The sequence below is a fragment of the Triturus cristatus genome, chromosome 7 (assembly GCF_964204655.1).
Source record: "Triturus cristatus chromosome 7, aTriCri1.1, whole genome shotgun sequence".
In the NCBI taxonomy this organism is placed as follows: domain Eukaryota; kingdom Metazoa; phylum Chordata; class Amphibia; order Caudata; family Salamandridae; genus Triturus; species Triturus cristatus.
Window position 1 is genome coordinate 1,859,384,642 of NC_140590.1, and position 25,113 is coordinate 1,859,409,754.

Sequence of the window (25,113 nt, forward strand, 5' to 3'; positions counted from 1 at the left end):
GGTATCTGTGATTTATGAAAAGATTGTTATCAGTCACTTCTATACAACACCCAATATAATATCAAATTGTTATCACACATATATCCCCCCACATGTCTTAAATAAATCACAATTAATCTTAAAAAACACCAACCATTATGTTCACATGCCTTATGTGCCACAACATTTTGATGAAAAAGGATGCTTTGAAACTTCCTGTTGTGTAACCATTTGTTCAGAAACCTAAATGTATATTGTGTTAATCTAGAACGTGCACGTACTTATACTACATAACAAATACTCAAACCCCAGACGTTAACTTCCAGTGAACCTAGAGCTCCCGATTACCGCGTAATTCAAACCCACCCAATTCTTAGTGCCTCCCTGAATTCTATATACAAACAGCTCAAAGCCCCCGTGCATACCTGATATCACCATGCCGTACACCATTCTCCTCATGCGCATATGATCTCTGTTTTACCGAACCATGCTAAACAAACTGAATTTTAAACCAGCGTAACCCACCCCACCTGTATGCCCATAATCGTCAAATGTCACGTGTCCTCATAACTCCTCCCATCTGAGTTCCGATCCCCACTGCCCCTTAAAGTGCTATCGCCACAATAAACATCAACTTAATACATATACATGTGCATATTTGATTACGTAGGGACTTCAAAAAACAGTTGTTCCAACGCATTAAACGTAATGATGAAAAAGTAGTGACCCTGCTGTATTGGAGCGTCCCCATACCTGGTTTTGTGTCTATTGGGAGTGGGCAGGCAAGTCGATCAGCGGAGTAGGAGACAAATCTCAATTTGAGATTATGTAGTGCTGCCCCTGACACAAACCACTATATACGTTCCCCCCTTCCCCACCCACTTCAGCCCCACAAACATGCTAAAGCCATCCCACTTATCCGAGATAAACCAACAATAACTCATTAACGGTTGGAGTGTACCCTCTGGGGGTCGCTTGAGGCCGTGTTCCCCTCCTGGTGTCTAGAGGTGGGTGAGATCCAGTATATTCACTGCACATTATACCGAGCGGCATCTATAGGGGTCCCGTTTAATCCTTTTCCGCTTGCACCTGTTAAGCATGCCACCTGACCAAAAGGAAACACTTCGCCTTCACATATATATATATTACTGTCTTTTCAGGGCTGGATTGTTAGAGTTCTTTTGTCGTCTTATCACACATGATAGTCTCTCAGGCAATTGCTTTCTTGGATTAGGGGTCAGCATTTAGTCCGGTTTCCCCTTCTCACAGTTCCATTTGTGCGTGGTCTTATGCCCTCATGTGCTGCTTGCTTCACCCCCTTTCCCGGTTCGTGCTGTGTGCTGCGTTTGCTTGCATTTTGATATAGTCCATTGCAGCTTTGGGAGTTGTAAAGATTCTTTGTTGGTTCCTTGGCTCTATGCACAGACCTGCCGGATATAGCATAGCATAAGGTATTTCCTCTGCTTGTAGCTTCTTTTTCACCTCCATGAATTATTTGCGGGCTGCCTGGACTTGTGCGGTGAAGTCTAAGAAGAAGGCAATGTTATTCCCTTGATACTGTATAGTTTGCTTCTCCCTTGCCAGTCTTAAAATGGAGTCGCGGGCTCAATAGTTTAGCAATTTGGCCACTATGGGGCGCGGTGGAGCGCCCGGGGGTGGGCGCACCATAAGCCTTCTATGTGCTTTCTCGACAATCAAGACTGTAGACAGCTGTTCAGCTCCAAAGATTCCTTGCAGCATTTTTTCAACATATACCTACATTTTGCCAGTATTCTGGTATAGCGCAGGTTATTGTGGCGTGAGTGCGCCTCTAAAGCTTTATTTTTGGCCGGTATTACAGATAGAACTTCTTCCATGTTTAAGCATTTTGTGGTTACTGTTTGTATGCCGTCGTTGACAAGCGCTGTTCTGCCTCTCCAATTCTGGCACCTTGTTTGTCTAGTTTAGCCGCAATATTTTCCATGCGTATGTTTAACGCATCTATTTCCCTATCGATTGAGTTCAGGCTTTGCTGCATTCCTAGTAATGCCATTTCCAGCGTCGTGGGTCCGTGTGACAGGACTCCTGCTCCGAGTCAACCGTCTCGTGCGTTTTTGCGGGTTTTTTCACCTCAAATGTGAGTCACAATTGTGGTTTCTCTGTTTTGCCCATTTCCTTCCTTGTGCACGGTTCCACAGCTTTGTAGTGTCTTGCACTTTGTATATCAGCAGCATGGTGTGGTCGGGCTTCAGTGTTCAAGCCCTCCCAGTTTTTGTGGCTGTATATATATATGCACCGCTTGCTATCAGATGGCTCTGGCTCCCCTCACCTGCAGGCTGGTGCGGAGGATTGCGTGATTCTGGCCCTAGAGACACATTTGTTCCCCTGTTTGCATGTGTCTCACGCTCCCTTAGCATTCAGCCTATGGTTCCCGTGTTCTTGCGTGCTTTCTTGCGCTCCAGCATAGAGCTGTGCAGTGTCTTCACCCAGGGCCCGGCTTATTGTCCTGCTTTTGCACTCTATTTCATTGTGCATGTCCCACAATTGTTTATGGATCACATACCGGGTGGTGCGTGCACCTCCCTCACGCTGCAGCGGCTTCCGAGATATCTGTGCTCGGCCCCCCTCGATTGCTGCACCACACCGCTGCCGAAGTGCATTGAGCCGGCTGTGGGTCACTCACCTCTTTTTGTAGCTTCTCCTGCTGTTGTAACCATTTCAGTGTTTGCGAGCCGCACGAGTCCTAACAGTCCAGCGGTGTAGGAGAGTAGGATCTGCTTCACATGGGTACCCCCACTTTTTGCTGGTGTTTCACTGTTTTTCGACCTTAGTCTGGCTGTGGCCCTGCTAATCAGGACCACAGCCTAGCTGCTTCCTCTCTAAAATGGTTTCCACGTGCATTAGGTACATATCTAATTGGATTCTGGAGTGCCTTATAAGCCCCTAGTATATGGTATACTATGTACCTAGGGCATAGGTACCTCAGAGGCCTACCAGGGGCTGCAGCATATATTATGCCACCCCTGGGAAGCACTCCAAAATGACACCACAGGTCTGCTACTGCAGCCTGGGTAAGGGTGTGAGTGCACCCCTTACTGTGGTATAGGCTACCTATATCACTACCCTATACAGACACATATAAACCTATAAGCCACTCCTATGGCAGGCCTTGACAATCCTGAAGGCAGAGTGCTTGATTTTATGTGAGAGGGTGCCCAAGCATGAGCTGAGCCCCTAGGCAGCTTTTGGAAATACTTCCTTATGGCTGTTCTGTGATACAGCCATACCATATACTCTTAAGTGCATTATAACCTTGCGGTAAATGCTAACTTTGGGATGGCTGCATCAAAACATGTCGTGTTTGGTGTCAAACACTTTGGAATACAACCCCCCACCAGCCAGTTCTGGTGGCGGGGGTAGCATTCCACCCTTCTAGAGGGAGAGACATGTTCACACTGGCTAAACCCGGTAGGACTTTCCTGAGCTCTGGCATCACAAAATGGATGCCTCTGCCACAGACACGGGTCTGGCCTCCTGCTGCTGACCGAAACTCCGGCAGGTGAGGCCTGGACAATAGGTTTCCTGTCGTGGGGAGGTGTCCCTACCTCCCCAGATAGGCTGATGTGTACTGGGGCTGGGCGGGAGCACTCTCTAGTGCTTTGAAGTCCTGAACTGGGGGCACACTTGGTGTCCCTGTGCATACTCCAGTTCAAACCGGTTGCAGGGAGTAACCTGCCCCTGCTCTGGCACGAAAATGGACAAAGGAAATGGGTGTAACCACCCCTCTTTCCTGGCCCACCCATAGGTGGGGCCTTAGAGTTAGTCCATCCCCTAAACTCACTATAAGTATAGGAATCCAGTCCCTAGGACTTTAGATTACCCTGGACGAAACTCTGCAACGTACATCCTGGACCTTCGACGTTCTATCCTGACTAGAAGACTGAAGAGATCTCCCTTGGGGTCAAGGAGTGAGTCACCTGCTTGGCAGGCACCAAAGAAGCAACTGACCGGTCTGAAAATCTGAAGTTCCCGCCGGACGCCGAAGTCTCTGCATCCCCAGAGGTGGATTTCCAGACTTCCCCGAGGCAACTCTGAGTCCCCAGCAAAGCTGAGGCCCGTGGCTATCGTGGGTGACGTGGAAACGTGACCCCTGGACACCGTGAACTTTTGCAGCAACACTATCTTCCTGGTCCTCCTCGAAGTTGTGCTTTGGGCTCCAAGTAGCCCCAGCCTTGAGCACCTCCTGCACCGAAGATTGTTGGCCTCCACTCTACGAGTGACCCGTGGGCCAGCTTCAAGTGGGACCGCTTGAGGCTCCTTCGCGATCACTAGCCCGTTGGCTAGCAGGTCCCCACAAAGGCAACTCCTTTTCTGATTGGGCGTTCCTGGTTGCTCCAGACGTGCACTGACTTACCCTTGCTGGGTGAGTCCCTCAAACCTTGCTGGTTTGCACCGCAGTCCTTTCTCTGAATTCCAGTGACTTGCAGTTGCCAAGGCTTGTTGGGTCCATTCTGGTCGCCGACACCGCAGCACTCGACAGACTTCGTGGGACAGCTCGAATCCGGCTCGTGGACTTCGTCGACACCTCCTGGACCTCGTGGCTGAAGAGTGAAGACACCCATCAACTCACCTGAAGCACCCGACATCTGTGGGCATTGGTCCATCCTGCCCTAGGTCACTGGCAAGTGACCCAGACTCTGTCCCCTCTGCTTTCAGGTTCCTTACATCCCAGATCCAGGCTTGGATCTCTCCGGACACTTCTCCTCTTCACGGCAGCAGCAGTTCTTTGCAGGCTTCCATTGAAATCGACAACGCGACCCGACACCAAAAGACACCTATGCACCCGGCTTCCCTGGGTGAGGTAACTCGAGTACTCCGGTGCTCTCGTGGGTGCTAGCCCTAGAACTTCTTAAGTCCAAAAGGGTTTGGTCCTGACTCGATTAGAAGTGTCCCTAATCTTTAAAATTCCAACCGCGACATTGCCCATAATAGGAACCCGCGGTTGCGTTTTCACACTGCATACAGGCCTGTGGGTCCCCTGTGTCACTACCTTGGGTGGTTCCTTAGTGCCTATTCCAGTCGTGGTTCTTATACCACTTTTTTGTTATATGGTTTGGTACGCCCCTGGGGTCCAAACGTGTATTTGTGCTTTTACTGATGCTTGCCCACTTGTAAACTAAGTACTTCGAACTCCAGTCTCATAAAGAGACTACAGGGGTGTGTTCTATCTTAAATACATATATTTTGAATATATACCTGGTGTGGTTGTCTTTTCATTTGATCATTCAAGAGATCATAGACTGGTAAAACAAGCTGCTTTTACATTCCTTCAAGACTTAGCCTGAAGGCTGCTCTCCATAGCTACCACTAGGATAGCTTTCACATAAGGCTGTCTTTAACCATTCACCATGAGGGGTTGTTTGGACTGATACAAGGTGCCCACTAGATCTAGTGGACAGCATATATCAGGCCACCTTCTCACAAGCGGTTTCCGCTTGGGAGGCGCCGTCTCATCTATCTTCCTCTGATGGGCGTCGCCCTTGCTGCTTCGTCACAGGCAGCGGTCCCGTTTCCGACCTCTTGTTGTTTTCCGCCCGAGCAGTGGGATCTTCACTCCCTGCCGTCACCGCCCCCGCAACTATGCACTCCCCGCAGGGGTACAGAACGTCCTGCGCTGCTGCGGCACAGCAGTATCCAGGCGGACGACCGTCTCTGCGCTTGTTTTGGCACCTGTGGTTGGCCATCGCTACTTTATTTGCCAGTTTGTCTGGGCTCGACCGCCTCCCGCATCGGTTTTCTCCGTTCTTTGTTGGTAGTATGTGAGGCTAGTCAGCTTATTTGGCCCCCGGCACCCTTAGGGGTCGCATGTCCTCCTGTGCGTATCTGGATGGCAGTTGTTCCTAAGGACAAACTGAGGATTAGTTCTCTCGGCCGGCAGAACTACACTAAGGTGCGGCCATCTTGCCGTGGGCTCTCTAGCGCCCCGATGAATAGGAGAAGACTTGAGCGCAACAATAAGTGGACTCCTATGGGGCTGCAGAATCGTGCTACCGCATGTGCTCACAAAAAGAGTATTGGAACCGGTACACCAAGGACATCAAGATGTCCCAAGACAAAATATAGGATTAGGTAAAAGATGTGCTTTTCTGGTACAGATGATGGTGTGCAGGAGATGGTCTGCCAGCTGACAGGCAGACCAGGGCAGCCAGTCCCAGTTGTGACAGAAGAGCCATGTGAGAGTCCATGGATGAAAGTAAGAATGGGTTTTGGCAGCTTTCCATATGGTACAGTCACTGGTAATCATAGATGACAGTGAGAATTTGATCTGAATCAAAGGTAGTAGAGGATGGCACAGGGTTAGACTGATTTGCATATGGCCATGTCGGAACTGGGGTGGCGGAGTGAGCTAAAGAATGATGATGGATTAAACCCAGATCAGTTAACTGGGGGTGAGTGCTTGCAATGTTCAACACTCCGTCCATCGTCTCCTTTGGTTTTTGCTGAGTAGAGGATGGACATGCCAGATCAGCGAGAAGGATGAATGAATCGGTGTAGGAAGCCACCCAACCCCTAGGCCGTGTCTAGGACATCACAGATACTCCGATAGTCGAGCACAGTTCAAAATTAAAAGGAAAGAGGAGTGATTTTTGAAAATGTATTTTCAGAAATAAAACTGCCTTGTTCCATGCCCGATGAAATGTCACTCAATAGACACCATGCGGGGGACTTGTTCTGGGAGTATGCCATTGATGTTTATTTCTTCAATTAAAACAGTTTCAAAGTGCTGACATACTGTGAGGTCAGCAGACAGAATTAAAAGAAGAGTATGAGATTCACAGGATTAAACAATTAGTTCAGCAGTGGACCTGAGAATGCAGCACAATTCTGCAAATTGAATATATTTACCAGTGTAAGGTCAAGGGGCTGCCCTTCCCAGGATGATTTCACTCTGCTGTGGCCCTGCTCCGCTTTAGATTCCAATGCTTATTTACAGCATATTTGGGGGAAGGTGTAAAGCTGAGATCACACGTCATGGCGCTGAGGGCCTTCTCCGCTTTAGATTCCAATGCTTATTTTACAGTATATTTGGGGAAGCTTTAAAGCCGAGTATAGAGCTCAAGTATCCGTGTTCATGACTGAAAGGTGACCCTGGACCAGGCCCTGGGGCAGTGGGAAGTTACTGGGCAGTAACAAGAAGCACCGACAAGGCTTACTCCTGGAGGCGGCAAAGGATTAAAACTCAAAGACAGTGTGAACAGTATTCACACGTGATAAACTCAATCTCTGCAGAGTTATATCTTTTAAAGAGGGGTTTAGAACAAACCCTGAGAATGCACCTCATGTAATGAGAGTGGGTGATTCTGAATAATAATCGGAATGTATCGCCCCCATTGATTTACATTGCAGCGGAGTTGGTTTTAGGCGGGAAGCAGCTCAAATAAAGCCATTTTTGGCGTCTAGATCGGTCCGGTGGAATGTATGTACAAGGCTCATACCGTCACCCCCAAATAAACGCTTCTGAGGCCCCCCACCTCAGAAGGGTGCTGCAAAGAGTCAATGTAAAGCGCCCCCCGGCCAAGAGTCTGATGAATAATAATACCATAAAATACAAAAGACAGGCAACTCTCCGTGGTGGGAACTGCTTCGAAAATTCCGGTTAACTAACAGAGATTTCTAATCACAAAAAGTAGAAGTTTATTAACTGCAGGAAACACTGCAGACCCGAGCTGAGGGCAGCCAGAAACTGAGAGGCCGGTTACTGAGGAACCGTTGGAAGACCTACTTTGCCTGGCTTCCGGTCCTAAGACTTGCCTGGCTTCTGGTCTGCGAGTTGTCTGTCTTCCGGGCCTGGAAGGTTCCTGTTTCCCTGACCTCCCCTCTGCTAGTCTTCCGGTCCTACACTAGGCCTGTCTTCTGACCGGTGCGTCACCGCCGCCTCGTTGCCTGTTTTCCGTCCACCTGTTTGTTGCCTGTCTTCCGGTCCAGCTGTTCCTTGTCTCCTGGTTCCACCTGTTTAAAGTCCTCTCTTCTCTTTTCCAAGGTGGTCCGGGTGGGATGAGTTGTCTGCATGGGCTGTGCCTCCACCCCCCTGACACAGCAGCCGAGAGCCTGCGGACGGTGAGTGCGGACCCGGTTGGTTCATTCCTTCTCCGGGCGACTAAATAGTACCTGTCTTGTGTTATTTAATGTCTCCTGCCGTCCTGGAAGGGAGCTCCCTGTTGTACATGTCCAAACACTTAGTAAAGCTTTATAGTTTGTATAGTTTGCTTGCACCTTAGTGCTCACTTGTTGGCTAAGGCATTGTGACGCAATATGGAATCCTGTAACTGTTTATATGACGCGTCATGGAACGTTCGCGCATTCCTCCACCAGCTGCTCTACTGGTCAGCTGTGTTTCCAGTTATCTGCCTGTGGGCCTTAACACCTTTTGCTTAAAGAAATAATATATATATATATATATATATATATATATATATATATATATTCACTGAAAAAACCATAGGTTTCACACATGTTATAGTTAGCTGGACATTTCACTCGTAAAAAAACCATTGAAATTCCCCCGTTATATTTAGTTCAGCTAAATATAACTCGCGCGACCGCAATCCACTGCTGATGACTTCACATATTACATCACTCATGACATGGTCAGTGACATCACTCATGACATCTCAAATGACATCACTGATGACATCATCCAGTGAATGTGTGTTTTTCTGAAAATTACATGTTTTATATATGTATATCTAAAGGTTAATGGAAGAATAAATGGGTAAATAAGTGTCTAAATGGATGTGTTTTTTTTTTTTTAGTAAAATTAATTGTATAACTGACTTAACATTATCTTAGTGAATACAGTGATGTAATATGTGACATCATCAGCAGTGGATTGCAGTCGCGCGAGTTATATTTAGCTGAACTAACTATAACGGGGGAATTTCAATGGTTTTTTACGAGTGAAATGTCCAGCTAACTATAACATGTGTGAAACCTATGGTTTTTTCAGTGAATTTGCAAGGTTTTTAAAATGCTAATTCCTAACTATAACGTGTGTACCTATGGTTTTTTAAGGGAATTTGCAAGGTTTTTTAAATGCTAATTTCTAACTATAACATGTGTGAAACCTATGTTTTTTTTAGTGAATTTGTAAGGTTTTTTAAATGCTAATTTATGTATGTATTATATTTTTTATATATTTATTTTACAATAAACTACCTATGTATATAGTTATAGATTGACTGTATCCTGTAATATGGAATGGCTCGTTTAAAATGTTTTTTTTTTTTTAAGGGTTTTTCACCGTGCGCGCACCCCGCGATTTTTTGAAAAAAAAAAATAAAATGTTTTTTTCACCCTTCGGGGTCCTTCAGGGACCCCCTGACAAAGGCTAGGGGGTCAGGAACTCTCTACCCTGCCCCCTTTTCAGGTTCTCCACCTTTGTTTTTCACTGCCGCACACAAAATGGCGTCCGACACTTCCTGATTTCGACCGATTCGAATGTTGACTGACATCTAACCACCAATCAGAATTACGCTCGCACACGGCACGGTGCGCGCCTATAGATATTTATGTACTTTTAACTTCAATTCTCTCAGAAACTACTGAACAGATTGACACCATATATGCAAAAGGCACATCCCTGACCTGAGGACTACCTCTTTGCCAAATTTCAAGTAATTCTGTTCAGCCGTTCGGGCTGTACCTTCGACTAAAGGTCCTATGGGAAAATGCATGGGGGAAACGCGTTTTGTGACCCCCCTTTTTTCTCAGCCCCCGCTTGACGAATCACCCCGAGACTTTCAGGGTAGGTGCTGAGCGGAGCACCCCATTAGTTTTGAAAATTTCATGAGGATTCGTCAACCGGCGCCAAAGTTATTCAAAATAGAATTTTCAGATTTCCTATGGGAACTCGTTCCTAACTATCTACTGGCGACCGCCAGTAGATAATATAAATAAATATATCTATATCATAATTCTGGAATCCTCATTTGTATGCTGACACTTCATATTAGAGACGAGGCAAAGTTCCAGAAGGCCCGCAGGATTCGTCTTTAAGAATTATAAGACTTCAATCTTTTCTGTTTTGGTTTTCAGACTTTTTATTTCGATTAAAACATTAAAGCAATGTTTCTAATGCACTGTGCATCTTTGCCTTTAATATAAATTTAAAAGGGGCTTACTCCGCTCCTGTTTTTAGGTCTCGCCTGGTGTTAGCAGCCATGCGAGGGCTTCTTGAAATCGATACGGATTCCGAAGTCGTGTTTCTGCTCCGCCTGCAGTTTTCATCCGTGCAAGGGCTTCTTGGAATCAATAGGGATGCCGAAGTCGTGTTTCTGCCCCGCCTGCAGTTTTCATTCATGCGAGGGCTTCTTGGAATCGATACGGATTCCGAAGTCGTGTTTCTGCTCCGCCTGCAGTTTTCATCCGTGCAAGGGCTTCTTGGAATCAATAGGGATTCCGAAGTCGTGTTTCTGCTCCGCCTGCAGTTTTCATCCGCGGGCGTCGTTTGGCATCACGAATTATGCAAAAGACAGTGCAGTGATTGCACCGGAGGCATTTTAATCCCTCCTGGTTGCCACCCTGTCCGCTTTTGGCCCCGCCCACCGGGATTGGATTTTTACTGGCGGCGGTGGACACCGGCTTCTAATTGGTGGGTAAGCACTTTTTTTCTCCATTCCGCAGCCGCAAACGGTCACAGGAGTGTTTGTGTACACTAGTTTTGTTCTTGAAGCACGCTAAGCATGCTTTCTCTTTCCCACCCACCACTAACCCACTAGAGGGGTGGGCTGCGCACCTCGTCAAACTTGTTTTTTACATATTGAATAATGGCGGCCGTGAAAAGGGGTCAAAAGCTTGTTTAATTTTGCATCGGCTTCTTTAGTAATTTCCTGTCGTCTTTTACTTTCCTCCCACTCACTTTCGTCCTTGTTCACTTTGCTCCCGCCCCCTCCCATTGTGCGCATCCCCTTTGCTCCCGCCCCCTCCCCGTGCCCATGTTATATTTTTTCCCACCCCCTCCTGTTGTCTGCATCCCCTTTGCTCCCCCCCCCCGTTCGTGTTTTCTTTCTTCCTGCGCCCTCCCATTCTCCGTACTAATCCCTCTGTTCCCGCCCCTGTTGTCCGTGGAGATGGGCTGTGGGTGAGGTCGGGGGCGAATGAAAATAGGGTGCGTAGTGGATAGAGTTGGCAGCTATCACTGAGGGAGAAGGGGCAGATCTTAGAGTAGGGATGCACAGTTTCAGTTGTAAACAGAGACTCATGCACACATTTGCAAAGCTTTGTTTAATGCTGCATCAGCCTGCCCCCCCCCCCCCCCCCCGAGACAGCATCATTGCTTTAACCTTTGTGACCTGATTGGCGGGTGGGGGGTGTGTGGGGAAGGAGAGAATGAATTTTAATCTCTACAAGTAATTCAATAGTAATACAACATACTACTTTTGTAACTGTCCAAACAGCCCGTTTTGTGATGCCTATGCGCCCTCACCAGGGATTCGCAAACCACCACTCAAAAGCTTGTGCAAACAAGTCTTTCCTTGGCATTACAATCCCCAGTCTCCTCCTTCTCTCTTATTGTAGACGTGGCCCCTATAGAGTCATTTATTTATTTTGTGTAGCAGGTACGCTTGTGACTGCGAGGGACCCGTAGACACATTTCATCTTTCAGATAAGACTTGAATGGGTGGGCAGCTCCTGAGTTACAGCAGGCTGGTATAAAGTCTAAAATCCTCGCTAGACTGTTCCAAAGTCTTAGTGTACAAAGTCCATTCGTGACGTGCTTGCTATATCTAGTGGATTGTGGTCATTTCATTTAGTATTGTGTTACACTTTACCTTACATTTTGATCAGGCATAAAGCGCTATGGGGCACCCTAGTGGAATCAGGGTGCTATAGAAACATGAAATACAATTCCGTGTAAACATGAAATACAATTCCGTGTAAGCATGTTGATCGTTATGCTTCGAGCGATCCATGAAATACACATCTTAATAAGCATGCCTAGATTCCCGGTTAATGTGGTTAAGCAGCCTTAACTCCCCCCCCCCCCCCCCCCCCCCCCACATGCACGGTGTGCATCATTATAATTGTGAGTTCCAAATTATGACGTTCATTGAAGCTTAATTGATTGACTTGCCCTTCCATCGCCTCTGTGGTCCCACGTGCTCCTTCATGTGACTTCACTATAACTTTACTATTCTGAATGAGCCGTATATAAACAGGGCACTGTTTTTATGAGCTTTGCTCCTGATTTGCAGTAGGTAAGGAATGCTGCAGCGTGGCAGCAGTCACCTGATTGGCAGCCAGTGGGCTTCTGTCTGATTACTCACATCAGGGGGTTTGCAACTGTGTAAGTGCAGTCTGCATTTACACTGTCTCTGGCAGAGAATAGTACTAGTGGACACACCCTTCATTGAGCCAAGGCATGGAAAGCTCATCAACCCAGGTTGCTTTTCTGCGCCTGATGTGTGTTTTTTTTTCCTGCAAGGGGCGTGTCTTGGAAATCTTTTTATATATTCTGTAACTTTTAGTTTTTCCACAGTGTAAGGAGAAATCTGTGGGTTTTCTATTTAGTTTGCAAGTAAACTCCTTTGCTAAGGAAGTAGTCGCCGATCTCTTAAATCAAGATTGCAAGATTCCTTGCTTGGCATTGCAAACCAAAAGAAATGTAGCCCGAGAGATTAAAACACAGGACTATTGAATTGGACACTTCTCTGCAGTGCCACACATTCTTGTTTTCTCTGCTGTGACTTTCTCTGTGTAAATTTAAACTGCTTGTTTAGCCCTTTTAATTTTCTCCAGGTTATAAACTAGTTGTTTTATGTCCTTTTTTCTTTTTTTTTTTTTAATTTATTTTTTATAACCATTTTTAACGGTTAATATACCACGCAGATAACAGCAGTGTATTTTATGTGTATAGCACTGTGGATTTCTGCTTTTGTCACAGAGATCCTTTTTATTACTGTGCAGTTCACAATTTACAAAAGTAATCTAGCACAGTGAGCTAAGAACTGTCATCAAAGAGCTGCATGCAAACACACTCGTGCATGCAGTCATCTATTCAAACACCTAGGGCAGGATTACCTAACATGCCGACGGGTCTTAACCCTATAGTATTAATGACTGTCTCACAAATTTCATGAATAAAGCCAGGACTTAGCGCGGCATGGCAAAACACTTATAAGGCCCCAAAGGCGAGACCTATTGGCTATGCCAATGCTTGTTTTTATTGGTTCATATTTGCCACTTTCTATTGGTGGTGTTACCGTATTTTCCTGCCTTTACCAATGCTTGTTTCTCCACCTGCTTCTCACACCTGTTTTCAGTAGCCGAAATACTGTTAACGTCAGCTTTGTTGTAACTATTCTTTTCATAAAGTTTTGCCTCTTTCTGCATTTTCGTTTTGCAGCAGATTTATATAGCACAACTTATCTTTCCGAATGTAATTAAGGATAAAGCGTAATTATAGACTGTGATGACGTGCCCTCCTTTCTTGCTATTTCACTTCAGAACTATGTGACTGTATATGTTTATTGAAGCCTGTGTCTCTCAGACAACGGGCACTTTATATAGGGTCAATGAAAAGTCCCCAAGACTCTCCTTGTTCCAGCCAGAAATGTGGAGTCTCCTATACCCCTGCCCATCGGCTAGCATGGGACAGGCCTGGCCTCCATGTGGTTTGGGTGGGACTCCTGGTGACAATCAAACGTGCATTTGTCTGGCAAGAGTGGCTAGAGGTGATCGGATGAGGGAGTGGAACTCATAAGATGAGATTTGAGGCGGCTCTCAAACTTGGAGAAAGAGAAGGATCATGAATGGAGTTATTGCGTAGGGAAAGTAGAACATGTGGAAGGCATGAAGAAAGATCATGGGAAGTGTGAGCCATGGAGGATAAACTGTGCTGATAGGCACTCTGGAAAGGGTGAGGGAGGAATACATTGCATGGCATGTGGCAAAAGGCATAAGTGGGCAATTATAAGGGCATGACCGTATCTGCCACTTGATGAGCAGCAGTTGATTGAATCAACACTTGAATTTTGGGTGAGGAGCCATCTTGCTGCAGGCAGAGAGAATAGCTGTAAATTAGGTATATCTGCTATGGTGGCATCAGAGCACTGTGAACGTCATACCGGACTGGGGTAATGTAGCTTAACGCTCTATTTTGTTATATTAATCTTTATTGGTGTTTTGTGTCTTGCAATTGGCAGTTAGGTGATAAGTTCTGAAAATATATCGGTCATCCTTCCCAAGCCTGTGGTTCAAGCCCTGCCTTGTTTTATCTCCTATTTAGAGCTGCAGTGGCCACTGCTTTTCTTTTCTTGCGTTTTTCATATGTTGTTAGCCATTTAATAGTAAAGATTCTGAACAGTTCAACAAACCACACCCTATCTTTATATTCTGGTGTTTTTGCCACTAGTAATTCATCCCATTGGCGGTCTGTGGGATATTTCTTTGGGGGCCTCTGGCGGCTTCTGCTTTCTTCAATGAGTAGATAAATTACGACTCCTGTTTGGCTTCGGTTTCTATACCCCCACGCTCGCTCTTTAATTGCGAATCCCTTGCGGGAGCGAGCTTTGAGACCATCTGTTTGTAATTAACTTTCAAGCAGATGGTGCCCCTGCTCGTTCCCGCAAGGGAAACAGGCGCAGACCCCCTCCTCTCTCCCCTCCCCCTGCTGCCTCCTCCTCTCCTCGTCAAACTTGTTCTTTTCCCGTGCCTGTCCTCCCTTTTTCATTCCCAATGAACCCAACAACTGGTCGGGTTTAACATCTCAGCGAATTCGCTGTTCTCAAACTAAACATGGAACAATTGTCAGAAACGATAAAACTATAAAGTAATTACCCTCTTCTTAGTTAATGCAAAAATACACGTGAAACTTTATGTTGTGTAAATTGTTTTGTTGATGTGCGCTTTTTAGGAGGCCTAGGAGTTCGTGCAGTGACGTGAGATTCTTTGGTTAATTTTCCTACTGCACCACTAGATGTCACCCACGTGCTGTCTTCATACAGGTGACAACACACTCGCCCTGCATCCAAACGATAATTTGAAATGAGACTGGCCAGGTAGGAGAGAGCGAGGAGATTTTCATGTGAACCGCGCCAATACTGACTGCTTAATCGGAAGCCTTTGTTTTTAGAGATGAAGGGGCGGCTGCAACGCCTGGAAGGATGGTATGGTCCCTGGCTGGCCATGCTGCTGCCTTCTGTATAGGGATGCATTTTAACTGCTGCTATGTGTCCACTGGCGAACGACATGTAAAGGAAATTCTTCCATTTATACTGTTCAGTATCTACGATTCGGTGTATGTTGCCCCTTATTGTTTTTGTATAGCGCTTACTACCCCTGGAGCGGCGTTGAAAGGGAGATGCCTGTCACGTGCACTAGAACTCTCCTCTCAGACACGAGGAATAAGCTGTAAGGCTACAAACATTCACCTGGGTTCTCCCAATTAAAATATTATACGTGCTTCATTTAGAAAAAGTTTTTTCCCACCAAACAGCCTGTTATTCCCCACGTTTTTTTCATGGTAAGGAAGTGTCAGTGCAACGCATTTCAGCTCCACTGTGATAAAAAACACTGAAATTCAATGTTCTGGTGGTGAACACAGAAGTTTGATGTTCGTATGTTAGGTCTGTCACATATATACCGATAATTATTCGTAAACCAGAAGGTTTGCCAAGTAGTCAAAACATCTAATTGACTGCACTTATCATAGCGTTTGGGTGCATTACAATATTTTTAAATATCACAAGCCAGTGTTGGTTTGCTGCTCCATGATCAGTTCCTGCTGACTGGCCTACTAAAGGATTAATGCACAGAATGCCTGGCTGTTGTTTGCGCCACCACCTATGCGCAGTCTGCTCTGCTCTGCCGGCTGCATCTGCACCGCTCTTTACTCAGTCGCCGAAGGCCTCTACTCTTACTGTGACATGTATAGAGTTACATAACGTGTTCGCTTTGGACTAGACACAGAAATGGTTGTCTCACCGAAATGAAAAATACACACAACTATAAATTGAGGAGTTCAGAGTCAGCACTCATCATCCACTGATCTGTTCAACTGTTATTTACAGTTAGCTTCTGCCCAAACAGCACCTTGCGCTTCCCCTCCACCATGGGCTCTCTGCAAAAAAAGAAAACAAGCATTGGCATAGCCAATAGGTCTCGCCTTTGGGACCTTATAAGTGTTTAGCCATGCAACAGTTTGTTGTTGCACCAAGAATATTGAGCTGCATAACTAAATACTTATAAGGTCCCAAAAGCGAGACCTATTGGCTATGCCAATGCTTGTTTTAGCTAAATCGACCACCACTGATGGCAGTCTTTTGGCATGGTTTTACTGAGGATCTTATAGTCCATATTTAACGTGGATCAAGGCCAATAGGATGCTGTGTGCGTCCGGTCTCAACCGATCTCTGAGAAGGAGGCGATCAAACCGAGTGTACAAGCTGTCCTCCTTCCGTGGTTGTCATGTACATTTGTAATATGTTTGGAACTAGTAAATTGATGTAGGTGTGAGAACTCAGTTGGGAGGTCACTAGATCCCAGAGTCTTCCCTGGCCCTAGGTCTCTTACAGCTTCCTTAATTTCTGATTCTGTGATGGGTAGATTTAAAACTCCATTGAGTATTATGGTGTCTAGATGAGTAGCGATGTTTGAAAGTGTTTCTGCATCATGGATCTCTTCTTGTGTGTGAACTGGATTCCCCTTGTTTTTCAGCTCGTCTGTTGAAGATCCCCTTTCTTCAGGTCTGAAGAGACAAGCAAATGATCTGTCCGCTCGGTCCCCCTCAATGTGAGTACTGTTGGCATATTTTTGTAATTGAAGCATTTGTTTTTTGTAATATGTCAACATATCTGTTGCAGAAAGTACTTTTGTTGGTTCGGATTTCTGTCCGTTTCCCAGTTCTAGCTCTCTAAGGGTGATGCCCATTACACTCCATTTCTTCTCTAGTTTTGTTCTTGCACTCACCACTTCACTATTGTTTCTAAGCATTACCCTCAGACCACCACCTTAAAAGAATCCCATTCCAGCAAACTGCTGGATGCTGTGTTCTCATTTTATCAAAATAAGTTTTGGATGTTTTCACTCAACAACTTTCTAAAAGTGCAATAATCAATAAAGGGTTATTATCAGAGATCGTTCTAAGATATTCAGCTTCTAGGGTCTCAAGTTTTTTAGTGCGGCAGCATAGTACTTTATCTAACCTGACACGGAGATCGTGTCCATGGGAATAAAATATATATTCACACTCGCCTGGATCTAAATTCCATGGAGATGGTGTTTCCCATTGTGCTAAACATCTAGTCTGAGCCTTCGCTCTCTACACGTGTAATGGGTACCAGTGGGTGTCAGTGGGCTAGTTCTGAGCTGCACAAATGAAGTCTCCATCCAGGAGCATCAGTGTGAGGTGTTTGGGCCGGTATTGTGGACAGTGACGCCAGATAGTCGGCTTGTTCTTTATTTGGGGCATGTGTGGTACACCGTATAATATCTCTACCGTACACTCGTCCTTGAACTATCGCATGTCGACCCTCTTTATCTGTGTCTGATTCTAGTGGTTTGAAAGGCCTTCCAAGCCTAATCCAAATCAAGGCTCCGCTGTAGTAAACAAAGCCCTCCCCTCCACTTATGTTGTAGTTTAGGTGTTTCTTATAGGAATATTATTCCCGCCCTTCTGTGTTTTAAGAAGGCCTGGTTTTTACAGCATTTGCTATTGGAACCCACCCCATTAACCTTCCATGTTACAATCTTGTATTTGTTTGTTTTGTGATGAGTATGTAATTCTTCAGTGTTAAATTCCTTCTACGAGTGCTCACCCCCTCCTCATCTGCCTCTCCCTAAACTTCCTTTGGCCCCAAGCCCCATCATCTTCAACTCGTAGCTACAAATGTATCATCTTATGACCCTCAAGAACTTCTCTATAACTCCTCCACCCCTGGGGTCCGTGGCTGGATTCCCAGGCAGGCACAAATGCCTCTGCAAGTACTTGTAAGTGAAGATGGCCCGGACGCAGACCTTGTTTATCTGGCGCATTTCCTCGCTCTCTTCATTTACATAAAGAAGCTGTAGTGCATAAGATATTGCGGTGACAGGACACACCCTTTCACTCTCTCACTCGTACTTGTCCACAATAAGATCAACAAGAAGAACGAAGGAAGTTTATAATATTTATTTAAACTATTGTGCTCTAAGATGTAGTATTTGCATCAAAATGAGAAAACAAATGCATATCAAAAATATTGCTAGCATGGTTAATAAACCACACACCATAAAAAGCCCCGTCATATTATAAGACAGATTAGCCTAAACCCCATTCCCCCTTCCTAATGAAGCTAATTGATTATATATGAAAGATCTCTGGGCTTAGTGGCGGACCCCGTATCTTAGCATACATAGATGGTCGTTCTACATCTTGGCTGACACAGCAATCTTGCCTCGTTCTCACAGTGAGTTGTTTAATCGACTGTACTCAGTTATATGACAAGACATGTTTGCTCATAAACAGCAGCTGCATTCTTATGTTATGTCTAGGTGCTAGTTTCTGAACAGAAGGATAACAAACGACATTGTTGTTTGAACTTGTCAATAGTCAAGGACTAAACCCCAAGAAAACAGACCACAAGAACATATTCAGGTTCTGTGTGAAAAAACAGTGTGGCACAAAAGCAAACGTGTTTATATAGTAACGTGTGAAAAGGAAAAGCAGCTTACAACGCGCACAACCAGGCCAACATAGGGAGAACGACAATGGGCCATGTAGGAAATGCACAATACCCCCCCTTTGGTTAGGGAAATACTAAATGTGATGAGATAAACCTATTTTTTTTCACAGGAGAGGGTGAGAGAAGCAGCACAGTTGCAATCTCCCAAGAATTATGTTATCACTTAAAGCAACTGCTTTTGTTACTGTTATACCGCGGGTACACAGTACTCTAATGAGAGTTGTTTACCAGTTGATCCTACAACAGACTGGTATGTCCTGCAACCTCCAATATCTGTGGATATTCCAGCATATAAAGAGAAGACGTCTCACTCACTTAATAGTGACATGCTTCATCATAGGCGTCTTTCCACACCTACGTGAGATATTACCTAGGTGCCTCAACCAAAACTAGTTCTGGGAGTTCTTATATAAAGTTTTCCTGGTTAAGCAAGGAACCAGATAGGTGATAAATATAAACAAACCTCCAGGAATACCCCCAAAAATATATGTTTTATTCATAGGGTACCTGTGGTATAAGATTAAACCGTGAAATAGTGTTTTTTTTTTTTTTTAAATAACTGTTTCAAGTATACCCTCTAAACTGCCAACATGTTTCGGCCCTCGATAAGAGCCCGTCCGGGTCTGGAGCCTTCTTCAGGGCTAGAACGTCTACTCTTAAAAGTCCCTGCTTACTGTTAGGCAATAATTAATGTGCATAACATAAAAAAGGCCTATTGCACTCACCTAAATATCTTATTTTTTCCAGTAGTATTTCTAAAAGAGAAAGAAAGGAATTTACAATGACCTAGTCAGTTTTGAGGATCAGAAATACCCAAGTGAACATTTTATTAATCACTTCGTAGTATTGCTAAAACAAAACACCTCCAAGGAGGGTGGTTATGGGTTAATACTATTGTGAAATTCCAAAGCATTACCAAAATTTACTACCTCAAAAAATTATTCTTTTTTCTTTAAAAATTTTCGTGCATTCATTAGTACAAATTAAAACTGAGTACATGTTCACTAGACTCTCGTCTTGGTGTCTGATCATTGATCCCAGTGATTCGAATGAACTACGTGTTGTTCTTATACAGAGTGTGCACACATATCTACTCGTTTGTGTTCCAAAATCACCTGCACACATAGTTACGATTTTGATGTTATAACATGCAGAGGGGAGTGTCCATCTGGACTTGTAGTAGGGGAATTATTCTCACCATCTGTGTGATGCTATTAATCACCATGCGGGTCTCGTGTGTTAAGGTGCCCTCTTGTAGTCACACACTGGAGATAAAAACAAAGCAAAAATATCCTCATATAGTAAGAATTCTTTTTCTTCTATGTTTCTGTATATCTATGAATTTGTCTTATTCCGACGTTGTTAGAAGACACTTTTTGTATCTATGTACAACTTCAGTAGGTATTTACGATTCATTTGGAGACAAACACCTGCTCAGTCATTTTGTATGGTGAACCAGGACATCTGTTCTACTTATTGTCAACGTTTCACTGATCATTACCTAATCCACTCTGTGATTAGTTGCCCTTAGTTCAGTGTAATCGTACTTCCTACCTCATGACTAAATTTGAGGATCTATTTTGTTTATCAAATGTTCACGCTAGATTATTGTGCTATATTTCTACAGCCCTCGCTCATTCGTTATCACCAATCTTCGTATAACCTCACTCGTTTCACATCTATATACCCTAGTCGGATTTTCACACGCGACTGTGGTGTTATACAGGTAAGAAAACTCAAGTCTGTTGCAAGTTCATACTACAACTGGCCTTCTTATTCAGTTGAAAAAGAGAGTAGTACGCGCACTTCCTGAAGATGCCAAAGGTTCTTTAAGGGTGTACCGTGCTCACGGGGTATCACTCTCCGAGGTGGAGTGTAAATGTAAATATCAGAAAGCACCCCCAATGATTTGGGGTGTGTCCCCCAGGCACCGGTTGAAGACCGCACATGCGGTTTTTAACTTTTGGAGTAAAAAAGTTCATCGCAAGTTGAAGTTTTCTCGAAGTGAGACTTTACTGTTTTCTATTGCTTCATAGAAAATCAATTGTCATTTTTAGTCCATAAACGAAAATATCTCCATAACGATTTGCAATTACATGGTCATTCCCAATGCATTTCGGCAAAGCTGCCTTCGTCAGGGGAAATCTACAAATAATCATACGCATCATAAATGTAATATACGAGGATACAGGGTGTGTATTTAACCAACAGTGAGTATTGGTTAGAAGGTGACTTGGTGAACATGTGTTCCTTAACGGTGGGTGAATGAGTGCACATGTGTGGACAATTGGTTAGCGGAGGTGTAGGTAACGTGTGGTGAAATGATGAATTTCTATCGGACGTGCGTCGCGTTAATGGAAGGTGATTTTAAAAAAGTGATTTTAAAAAAATGATTCTAAAGGAATTAACGGGAAAGTGGCGTGCTGGTAAACAATCGTGGTCTTATAGTGAGGGGTAGCGGGTACGACATGCAGGGACAAGCGTTTGTTTCACGTACGGACGGATGTAACAAGGATGTTGCTTCCTGATTGGTTCAATCAGTGCGTTAGTCCCTTTTCTTTTTGGCAGAGTGGGTTTATGGGGAACGTAGTACCTATAAAGTATGTATCTTGCACCCAAAGCACATTATATTCTCAATACAATACGGTAATTTCTGAATCAGTTGTACATCCCGCTGCAGTGACCACACAACGTGCTGGTAGTATTCTATTTAGAATCGACCCGATCATAGTTATTTCAATGCTCTTCTTGTTCCTCTTGTTTTAAGAAAAGTTGCCTTCTCATTTATACAATCTTGACAAAGACAACAACATATCAAGAAGCACTTCTTGTTTAGGTTGTTGTATAATGGATTGTTCACTCCATCTACATTGCTAGTAGGGAAAGTAAAATCAGAGACCCAATCAGGCTATTACACACCGATCATGATTGTTGGTGCATCAGACATGGTAACTTAGAATATCAGTTATAAGTCAATGTGGGTCCCTGTTATAACATTTTTTTGGGCTCTAAAAACTATATCTGTTACTCGATGCCTCCTCGCATTCTGTTTGGGTGCGAAGGAAATAGGGACGATCTATGATTTAGTAATGGCAGTCCCTTCTCTTATCTTTAATGTACTAGCCGTGATATACGAGAAGTGCTGGATCCCAATGATTATTCCCTTTATATGGTGTAAACCTTTTTCCAAACGCGGTGGGTATTCAGGATTTTTTACTCTGTTGAGGGACCCTGAGGTCAGAGCCTGGTGTCTAAATATTCGGATATACGTTTAATCTGGATCTCAGTCTCATAATCATGTAAACTGGAACATGGGCATAGTTTGATTTAATCTTTTTATCTAAGCATTGTGCACGGAATTTCCTCATTTAACCCATTTGTTACGCTAGACAGCCGATAAATCCATCTTTGTTCCAGTTTTAAGAGTTGCTTTTCGCTGCAGGTATTAGGTAATCTTTCAGTCACTGTCCAGGTGAAATTGCTTGCCGTGTGACCTGTTTGAAAATGGCGCATCATTTTCGTGATGGTCTTGCCACATCTAAACGTACTCCAATGTTCATTTAATCGTATTTTCACTTTTCGGGTGGTCTTCCCAATATAGTTTAGATGGCAAATACAGGTCATAATGTACACGACATTCTGACTGTTGCAGTTTGAAAAATTCCTCTATTCCCAGGGGGTATTTAGACCCAGGTCAATGTTTTTGGTAGCTTTAGTGAGGCAAAATACATTACATGTACCACACGGGAAGTGTCCCACTACCTCTGGGAGATTTCCACAATGTATTAGTTCGTTGTCTAATGTCTTCGTTTCGTTTTTCTTTGGGCGTGGATGAACGATCATGTCACGCAGTGATTTTCCTCTCTTAAATGCAAACATTGGTTTGTCAATTTTTAAAGGAACAGAATTCAAGGTTTTCCAATGTTGCAGGATTATTCTTTTAACCCTGTTTGATTCTGTCCCATATGTCGTCACACATACTAGTCTGTTGTTTTCTGGTTTATGATGTGTTTCTAGAAGCGATTCACGTGGATTGTTTTTTGCCCTTTTGTAGGCTTGATTGATCAGTTTTTTCGGGTAAAATTTTGCTTCTAGTTTTTTTGAGAGTTTGTTTGCATGGACTTCGTAGTTTTTTTAATCTGAACAGTTTTGACGTAATCTTAGAAACTGTCCTACCGGCAAATTATCTTTCAGGTTTTTCGGATGGAAACTGTCATATCTTAGTAGATTATTTACATCAGTGGGTTTTTAAAATGCCATTTTCAGGCCAGATTTTCAAGTCCAGGAAAGTGATAAATTCATTTTCCACTGTCATTGTGAATTTCAAATATTGGTCTCGAGAGTTTAACCACCTGAGAAATTTGTATGATTCAGTTCTTCCCCCTCTCCAGATGAGATAGATATCATGTATAATAAACCTCTTCCACACTACAATATTGTTGTGGTAAGGGTTGGTGTTTGTGTAGATGAAATTCTTCTCAAAGTTATGCGCATAGAGGCAGGCTATGCTAGGAGCACATTTCATGCCCATCGAAGTACCATGGGTTTGTAAAAAATACTTTCCTTCAAATTCAAAATAATTTTTTGTTAAAGCCAATCTTGCACATTCAATAATGAACTTGATGGGGGTCATGGACGTCCATGTTTCATTTTTCAACAGGTTCTCAATCACTTCCAGAGACGCTTGTTGAGGAATGCTAGTATATAGCGCCTCTACATCTAAAGTAATCAAGAAATCTGTGGTGGGATCAAATGAAAGAGTTTCGAACTTTACCAAGATGTCTCTGGTGTCTTTCAAGTATGAGGGCATTTTTTGGACTATTGGTCTGAGGAAATGGTCCGTAAATTTTGATAGAGATTCCAAGATTGATCTGATCCCGGATACAATCGGCCGTCCAGGTGGTGGGTTGATATTCTTATGCACCTTTGGCAGTATGTAGAAATAGGGTGTTTTTGGATTTGTTTCTATCAAGAAACCAGCTTCCGCTGGTGTAATCCATCCTTCCTCAGCTGCTTTTTTTTACCAGTTCATGTATGTTTTTTTTTTAAAACCTCAGTTGGATCCCTTAATAAACGTTGATAGTTACGGGGGTCGCTCAGTAGAGTTTTACATTCTGTTTGATACATTTTTCGTGGTAAGACTACTGTTGCTCCTCCCTTGTCGGCAGGTTTTATTATGATGTCATGCATTTTATCAATTTCAAGTATGGCCTTGCGTTCTATGGTTGACAGATTGTTGAAGGCTCTATTGTCATTCCTGTTCAGTTTGTCCACTTCCCATGTTACCGCTTTTTCAAAAGCCAACTCTGCTGGTGGCATCGTATGGTTTGGTGGGATGAAGTTGGATTTCTTTTTCAAACCTGTATTGGTGTCTAACACAGTCTTCTGTGATGGCTCTGTATCCGCGAAAAATACTGATAATCGTAGCCTGCGGAAAAATTCAGCTAGTTCTATTCTCAAGTCAAACAAGTTAGAGCTTGTCGTAGGTACAAAACCTAATCCCTTGTTTAACACATCTCTTTGGGCTTGGGTAAGGATTTCAGTACTTAAGTTGATTATTCCCGAAGGTTCTTGCTGGTGCTTGGTCTTGCTTCCTGCAACATTGGATCCTCCGTGTCTGGTTGCCATTGTACTCTTGGCCCTCGCCGGTTTCCTCCCCCTCTGTGCTGGCCTCTCCCTAAAAAAAGGAGGTTGGAATGGATGCCATTGGTATCTGAATTGTGGGGGTTGGAAAGTTGGTTGCATATATGGACCCCACCCAAATGGTTGTTGTGGATATGAGCCTGGTGGTTGGTAACTGTCTCAGTTTCTGCGAGAACGACCATCCCTCTTCTTGTTGTTCCATCTCTGATTTTGGCCATCTGATGAGGAATCACTCGAGTGTCTTCCGGACCCTGTACTACCAGTGTCTGAGAAATCAGATTTGTCCCTCTCCGTGGGATTGTAATCTTCTTTAGAGTATGGAAATGTATTCTCATAGTTGAAGCGTTTTAAATCTTTTTGAAATTTTACAATTTTTGCTTGGGTCAGATATTCTTTATACTAGTTTATTATCTTATTGTTTTCGTCTAGTTTCTTTTTAAATTGTCCAATTGTAATTTGGGTTTTTAGGCCTTTTTCCAGGGTTTTAATTTCTATAAGAAGGGCATCAGTCTTTTTGCTGTTTTTATAATTAAGACCAGCCAGTCTCTAGTGCATTTTCATGCTATGAGAGACCAGCTGCGTCTAAATTCGGGATAGTTTAGAAAGATTCGTGGAGCATTGGCAACAATTAAACCATTTGGGGCTATATTTCTACGGAGATATTCCGTCCTTATTGCCCCGTGTAATAATCTCTTCAATTGAGTTCTTTTGAGTTCAGTGAGGGAATCCCAGTCGCCATTTTTTGGGCGACTTGTATTAACGTGGTATCGGAAATTAAAGGTGGTAGTAC

General features: G+C 44.0%; 1 protein-coding gene across 3 annotated transcripts in view; it reads right to left on the reverse strand.

The window, feature by feature from the left end:
- LOC146813488 (uncharacterized) overlaps positions 1–25,113 on the reverse strand; it is a 196,654-nt gene that overhangs the window by 73,136 nt on the left and 98,405 nt on the right. The window contains exon 1 of one of the 3 annotated variants that reach the window (XM_085620287.1): positions 7,771–7,897. The exons of the other annotated variants lie outside the window; for them this stretch is intronic. The gene's annotated coding sequence lies outside the window, so the exon portion shown is untranslated. Of the gene's footprint in view, positions 1–7,770; positions 7,898–25,113 lie in introns of those variants that run through there. 3 annotated transcript variants of the gene reach the window in all.